Source organism: Lissotriton helveticus, chromosome 4_1 (assembly GCF_964261635.1).
Source record: "Lissotriton helveticus chromosome 4_1, aLisHel1.1, whole genome shotgun sequence".
NCBI classification, from domain to species: Eukaryota; Metazoa; Chordata; class Amphibia; order Caudata; family Salamandridae; genus Lissotriton; species Lissotriton helveticus.
The window spans coordinates 1,237,545,387-1,237,553,870 of record NC_136063.1 but is presented as its reverse complement, the minus strand read 5'-3'; positions in this window follow the sequence as shown (position 1 = coordinate 1,237,553,870).

Sequence of the window (8,484 nt, the reverse complement as noted above, 5' to 3'; positions counted from 1 at the left end):
TATGCGCAGACACGCATGTCAATGTTGTGCAGTATTATTGAAAGTGTAGCTATCATGAAGCGCACACATGTGAATTTGCTCGGATGGAGGGAGAATCAGCAGTGAGGCTACATCTTACACAGTGATAACGCTCATTACAGTCAAGCAATGCATTTCAAACGTGAACTGAAAGTCTCACATAAGACACACTACTATATTGGTAAAGCCCAACAACAGAGCATACTGCAACACAAATCTACACATTACTCTTTACTGTTTGTCACATGTGATCCAGGATGTGCACTCTGCCCGTGGCTGATGATACCCCTTCCAGCCACCAATACCCAGGCCGAAAGGCAGTACAATACTGCACACACACAAACACCAGGGGCATCGTGTAACATGCATTTGTTTTTTGATGTAACGTTTCAGATGCATGGCCATTACACGTGGAAGGCTACTGTACAGACCATGAATATTGATCAAGATGATCGTTGCATGTTGTGTGTAGTATAAGATATGTGTACACAGCAAAAAACTCAAGCAGAAGAGGTGTCTCTTATCAAATGACTAAAATGGGTGGGGTCCTCCAACTGTTGCAATGAGAAATGTTATCAAACAATCACATTTTTTTTTTAAGGTCACATGGCAATCGCACATCGAACGCTGAAGGAGGCGCCCCCGAAGCAATTCTGAGAAAATATATTTACCATAATATAAGTTTATTACAGTTAGAAATATATAAATGTTTAAAATATTTTAGATTATCGCTTGCTCTCATATACACTTGAAACTTATTTAGATAAAGTTTTGAGACATAAAAATTTTTTGCGAATGGCGTACCCGGCACAACATCATACGTTTATGACGTAAAACAGGGCCTGGCAGCGTGTACTCGTCGCATACGCAATGCACAGCGGGCACGACCCCATACGTACATGACCTAGCACACGGCTTGGTAGTGCGTACCCGTCGCATACCTTAAACGTATATGATGTTACACAGAATGCGGTGCCACGAACACGTCGGATATGAAATGGGCATCATTTACGAATTTAGCAATATGGCGGATAGGATTCGCGTGCTGATGGAGCTTGGTACACTACCGGTACGGGACTCTACAAAAAAAAAAAAGATATACATTTTTTTTAACATATAAAACATTACATAATTTTTAAAGCTAAAAAAAAGGATAATAGAGTTCCAACATATTTAAAAACTGGAAAAAATACAGGTTTTATAAATATTAAAATATGAATTTAACATTTAAATAACTTTTGAAATTTACTGAAAATACCAGACTTATAATTAGGAATTAGCACTTAAAAAACCTTTGAAATTCACCAAAAAACCATAGGTTTCAGGGACATTATAGTTAGTTGGACATTTGACTCATATAAAACCAGAGAAATTCTCCTGTTATAGATAGTTGAGCTAACTGTAACTTGCGTGACCGCAATGCACTGCTGATGACATCACATATTACATCACTCATGACATTGTCAGTGACATCACTGATGACATCACTGATGACTTCGCAAATGACATTCACGGCATCACTGATGACATCATCCACCTGATAATCTGATGCACATACTGATGCCTTAATATAAACTTTGATACACCCACTCTAAAATACAGACTACTATTTTTGAAACCATACACACAACAATACCAGATACTACATACCACCCACTATTTCCTAGGTCTACACACACATCCAGTCTCTTATACATGCAGTTACTCATCAATATAGTACTATAACATGCACTCATACACCTATACATACACCTATACATACAGTCACACTCCGCCACTCATCCATAAAGTTACTTACACACCTAGTCAGTCATGCAAAGAATCAATCACATACCCATTTACTTATGTATACAGTTATACACACCAACTCAGTTATTTATACAGTGAAACGGGGTCTTGATTCTATGATTGAGGATGTCATTCCTTAAAGTCTGTTATAATTTCTGTGAACTCCCTCTGTTCAGGTGCAACCAACTCCGTGTTTTCGAATCCAACGGTACATTGCTGTGAGGTGTTAATGACTACTGCCTCTAGCCTACACTGAGATTAGCAGGGTTCATAATTCAGATCGAGTGGTGATTGTTTAATTACAGAAGCCAGTAGTTGAGTAACCACAATGTCTATAGAAATATACAAAATATTGTTTTATTAGTACATTGGAATGTTGCTAGGTCCATTGAAAACAATGGAGTAGCTCCGGGCTTTTAATGGCTGGTATAAGCCTGGAGTTCCAACATTCTAATGTTTCTTTGCTCTGGCTGTGAACAAAGGCTTCTGGGAGCCTGAGGGGATTCCAATCCCCTTGCGCTCCCATAAGGCTTTGTTTTATTTGTTGGAAAATTCTACTCTCTAGTGGCAGAATGTTCTAATAGCCTTATAGCCCTTTGTAGCTAGGCTATACCAGCTATTAACGTCCCTCTCCTTAGTTAAAGGCCCTTCCCTTCGGCTCGGGCCTTTAATGCTGGAGAGGGCTTTTAATAATACATAAACCTCCTCTAAAGAGGTCGGAGACCTAGTTGGTGTGTATGGTTACTGCCAATTATGTCAGTATGTACCAAGAAATTAAGAAAGAAAAATTTCTTTCTATAGTCCCCTCACTCACCGGGGTTTCCCCACGGTGACATGCTTCATCATTGGGGCTTCCCAATTTCTCTACGAAAAAGGGGCGTGCTGCGACAAAACGGACTACGCAGGAGCACTTTTTACGTGAAAGGCTATGTGTGGTGTAAGGTGTAGTGATGGTGGAGTGGGTGTGGGTTTAAAAATACCGTGCTAGTGGGCCTCAACAATTTATTTTGCTCCTAGTCTGGTATATTAAAAACGGGGGGTGGCACTGCTATCTGGCCTTAAACTAGGGCTAGATCAGTGTTCTATGGTCAACATGTTTCAAGCTCCCCAAGCTTTTCATCAGGACCATACAGGGTCCAGCCCTGTATTTTCCACTCCTATATCCCAATATTAGGGTTTTAAAAAAAAAATATAGTGATCATACTAAACGCTGTAATTATTTAAACATGCGTTTTGCATACATACGATTTGTATCCTACTCGTATTTATATGCAAGTGCTCAATTACACTTCATGGTCTCTGGCGAGGGCAGGATCGCCTCGTGGAAACGTTGTTCCTATCGGCAAACCCGCTCGGTACTACCTGATCAATCCTCACCCGACCGCTTTTAATAGCCAGTATAGCCTGCTATAGCAGGGTATAAGGCTAAAGTATACTTACTTGAATAACTTTTTGTAGATGAGTTATAGGTTTAGTAAAATGAGCAAATTCATCTTGCAAGTCCAAAGGAACAGTGAATAGTGTAGACTGTAATTTATGTTGTTGTATTTTGTGAAGAGGCAGTGAGCAAAGTATTCATGGTTGTGTGTGTGAGTACTGCCTTCAATTAACAATGCAGACAGTAGTGTTCCCAATTCAAATCGACTCTCTATTGTAGATAACGCAGCCCTGTATAAAGGTACATTGCTATAGTGTGCTCTGTCTGCACCTCTCATACCCATTATTGCAGGCTCCACACACGGTCTTTATGGCTTCACGCAAGTCAATGCCATTTGGCGGTGGGCCCTTGCTGAAGGTCTCTCTGGCCAACACTGCAGACAGGTGTGTTCACATTTGAGATTGAGTCGGTATTGTAGATTACGCAGTCCTGTAGGAAAAGACATTGCTCCAGTGCACTCTGTCCGAACCATGCATACGCATCATTGCAGGATCCACTCACGCTTTTTTTTTGCTTTGCGTATGACAAGCTGGGCAGCTCAAGTCAATGCCGCGTGGCTGTGGGCCCTTGCTGAACACTCTCTCTGGCCTATACTGCAGACTTCACAGTTCACATTTGACATTGAATCAGTATTGTAGATGACGCAGCCTGTAGGGAAAGAAATTGCTCTAGTGCGCTCTGTCTGCACCACTCATAAGCATCATTGCAGGCTCTGCACATGTTTTTCTTGCTTCGTGTATTGCAAACTGTAGAGCTCAAGTCAATGCTATATGGCTGTGGGCCCTTGCTGACCACTCTCTCTGGCCTACACTGCAGACAGCAGTGTTTACAATTGAGATCGAGTTGCTATTGTCGATGAAGTAGTCCTGTAGGAAAAGACATTGCTCCAGTGCGTACTGTCTGCACCATGCATTCGTAGTATTGGAGGCTCCGCACACGCTTTTTTTGTTGCTTTGCTTATGTCAAACTGGGCAGGTCAAGTCACCTTAAGTAGCTGTGGGTGCTTTATGACTGCTCTCAGTGGCCTACACTGCAGGCAGCAGTGTTCACAATTCAAATTGAGTCGCTATTGCAGATGATGCAGTGTTGATGGCAACAGATATTGCTCCTAGTATGTCCTGCCTACAGCACACATCATCGCTGGCTGTACACATGCTGAATGCTTTTGATGTGGCTATGTGAGTGCAGTAGAACTGATGGAGCATTTATGATATAATCTTTTTGTGTATTATTTCTGATCTATTGATTGTGTCTCAGTATATCTCAAGTTGTGGTTCTTTTACAGCATAATTTGTTCTTTATTATTACAAATCTACTGTCCCTACCTTACTGCAGCACAAATTAATACTGTTAATGTTGAATCTCTGTGTGTGATCCAATGGTTATTGTTGTAGGTGATGCTAGCAGTAACCACTTCCCTAAGGGCTTGTTTACACTCACCCCACACGCATCCAGCACAGACGTCACTGGATATGTCGGCAAAACCTCTGCTAGCCTCCCTCCATTGGCTCCCCATAGCCCAACGGATTACCTTTAAGGTAGGCTGCATAACCTTCAAGGCCCTCCACGGCAAAAGCCCCAAGTTCGTCAATCATCTCATCAATAAATACGAACCGATCCGGGATCTTCGCTCTGCCCATTTGTCCTTTCTCTCGCTGCCCATGTTCAAAAAGAAACGATTAGGTGGATCTCGTTTCGCCTACCTTGCCCCTAAAGTCTGGAACTCCTTTCCCTTGTCTATTCGGAACTGCACTAAGCTAGTAGAATTCAGGAGAGCCCTGAAGACCTGGCTATTCAAACAAGCGCACGGCTAGAGCATTGTTACCATCTGTCTCTATCAGTCACCTTCTGTCTTTCAGCGCCATGAAACCTCTGGGTGTCCGTGCGCTTAACAAATCCCGAATAAAATAAGATAAGATAAGATAAGATGTGACCCTTGTAATAAAAAGAATTCGAGCGCATGTGCCCATACCCACTTCCACTATATGTCTGCATCCGTGTGTTCATTATCTACGCATGATACTGTCTCTGGGCCGTACTATATTACTTTGTGCTGTGGACAGCGTATGCAACCATGTTACCTCTGGTATTGGAGAACATTTCGGTTATGTAACTTTTAGATGTATGGCTATCACAGGTGGAACGCTACTTTACAGACCATGAAAATTGATGAAGATGATGGTTTCATGTTGTGTGTAGTCTAAGATATGTGTATGTTGCAAAAAGTTTAGAAAAAAGCTCTCAAGCAGAAGAGGTGTGTCTCGTGAAATGCAGTACAGATATTGGCTAAAATGGGTGGCGTTTTACATAGGGAAATGTTATGAACTAATAAAATGCTTTTTTTATGGTCACATGGCAATCGCGCATTCAGTGCACAATGAGATCGCACCGATGTGATTTTGAGTAAATATATTTACTATAATATGAGTTTATTACAATTTAGAAATATATAAATGTTTAAAATATTTTTAATTATCGCTTGCTCTCATATACACTTTAAAGTTATTTAGATATAGTTTTGAGACAAATAAAATGAGGGAAGGGCATAAGCGGCGCGACACCATACGTCTATGATGTAACACAGGGCATGGCAGAGTGCTTTTTTTGCATTCGCAACGCGCAGCAGGCGTCACCCCATACGTATATATAACATAACACGCTGCTTGGTAGTGCGTAGCGGTCGCATACCACAGTAGCAGCTGGCGCAAACTCATACTTATATTTTGTTATGTGGGACACGGTGCCACAAACCCATCTGAAACTAAATGTGCATCATTTAAATGTGGTGGATAGGATTCGCGTGCTGATGGAGCTTGGTAGACTAACGGTACCGGACTTTAGTTTTCTCAAAAAAAGAAAAAAAATATATACATATTTTTGGGGGAAGATTAAAAGATTACATAATTTCTAAAGTTTTAAAAAAAGATAATAGAGTTGCAAAATATTAAAAAAGAATTAGAAAAAATATAGGTTTTATAAACATTAAAATATTTAATTAACATGTATAAAACCTTTGAAATTCACTGAAATAACCATAGGTTTTACAGGCGTTATAGAAGGAATTAGCATTTAAAAAACCTTAAAAATTCACTGAAAAAACCATAGGTTTAAGGGACGTTATAGTTGGTTGGACATTTGACTCATATAAAACCAGAGAAATTCGCCAGTTATAGTTAGTTGAGCTAACTATAACTTGCGCGCCTGTAATGCACTGCTGATGGCGTCACATATTACATCACTCATGACATTGTCAGTGATATCACTAATGACATCACTTATGACATCTCAAATGACATCACTGATGACATCATCCACGTGATAATCTAATGCACATACTGATGCTCTAATATAAACTTTGATACAGCCACTATAAAATACACACTAATAATTTTGAAACCAGACACACAACAATGCCAGATACTACAGACCACCGACTATTTCCTAGATCTATACACACATGCAGTATCTTATACTTACAGTTATTCATCAATACAGTACTATAATATGTACTCATACACCTATACATACAGTCACAGTCTACCTCTCATCCATAGAGTTATTCACACACCTAGTCTGTCATTCAAAGAATGAATTACATACTAATATCCTCATGTATACAGTCATATACACCAACTGAGTTATTTATACACACACCACATCTTTTACTTATGCACATACTAACTTATACTTAATGTCTTATACAATCACGGATACAAGCAGACAGTCATTTATACACCCACTCTTCAAATTGCTCACTCTCATGTATAGTTATTTATATACTTCAACAGTGACATATACCGTGCCTTAAAACATATGTAGTTACTTACACATATTCCACTGAGACATTCATTCATTCAGCAACACACCCATATACACACTAACTAATCCATACAGCCCTTTACAGATGCACTTTTGAATCCATACAACTAGTGAATCACGGGAAACATCCTTTACGACACAACTTTTACCATGCAGTGCCTTTACAACGCAGGTTTTTCAACGCAAGTCATTACAACGAATCGCGCTGGGGGGCGCTCTAGGATAGGTAATAGTTTAATTTACTATCCAACACCGTCCCTACTATCCACGGGGACTGGAGTTGGAATAGTAAATTAAACTATTCACTATCCAGCACCCACCAACGCAAGTCGTTGTAACGACTTGCGTTGAAAAACCTGCGTTGGAAAATCATGTGTGGTAAAAGCATGCGTTGTAACAACGTACATCCATGAATCACCCACTCAGACATCTATGCACAGAGTCACACACACCCCCACCCACCCACCCACCCAGACACTCAGGCACCCATACAGATACTCAGACAACAAATTAATAACCTATATGGACACTCATGTAGCTACTCACCAACCCATCCAGCTGCTTACAAACCAACTGAGAGAATAATAGACTTTCACACAGTTTAGTCACTAACCTATGTATTCAGTAAGACAAGTTCAATCACTCACTTATAGACTTAGTCGAGCACCTACTAAATAATCCATTCCTGCACTTGTAAATCCACTTATTCTTCAATACACCTTGGCATAGATATAGATGAAAAATATGTAAAGTTTACAGAAACACATTCACTGGATGATGTCATCAGTGATGTCATAAGAGATGTCATCAGTGATGTCATCAGTGATGTTACTGACCATTTCATGAGTGATGTAATATGTGACCTCGAGGACCCTGGGGAACACCACGCCCCAGGGCCAGCTCCTGCAGTGTCCCGGGGTGCCTACCCCCGAGACACTGCTGTTTGCTATGAGAGGGCGGTAGTCTTACGGGTTCAGCCCCTCCCATAGCAAACTTGGTTTGGATTTTGAAAGACAGAGCAGTGTGACCCTCCGCCTGGAGCCCTCGAGGGCCCTGGGGACCACCACGCCCCTGGGCCAGCACCTGCAGTGTCCCGGGGTGCCTACCCCCGGGACACTGCTGCTTGTTATGAGAGGGCGGGAGTCTCGCGGCTCCCGCCCCTCCCATAGTAAACTTGGTTTGAATTTTGAAAGACAGAGAAGTGAAATCTGTTCTCACTTTCAAAATCCAAACCAGATTGCTTTTCGACATGCAAGTTAGCATCTCCCCATGTGGAAAAGCCATGCCAGCTCCCAAAGGACGCGGGGAGCCGGCCGGACCGTGGAGGCATTGTGGCTTCCCCCACGGTCCCCAACATATTTCATAAGACCCGGGATATAGGGTTCCCGGGAATATTAAAAATTACTGATAGGGGCTATTTT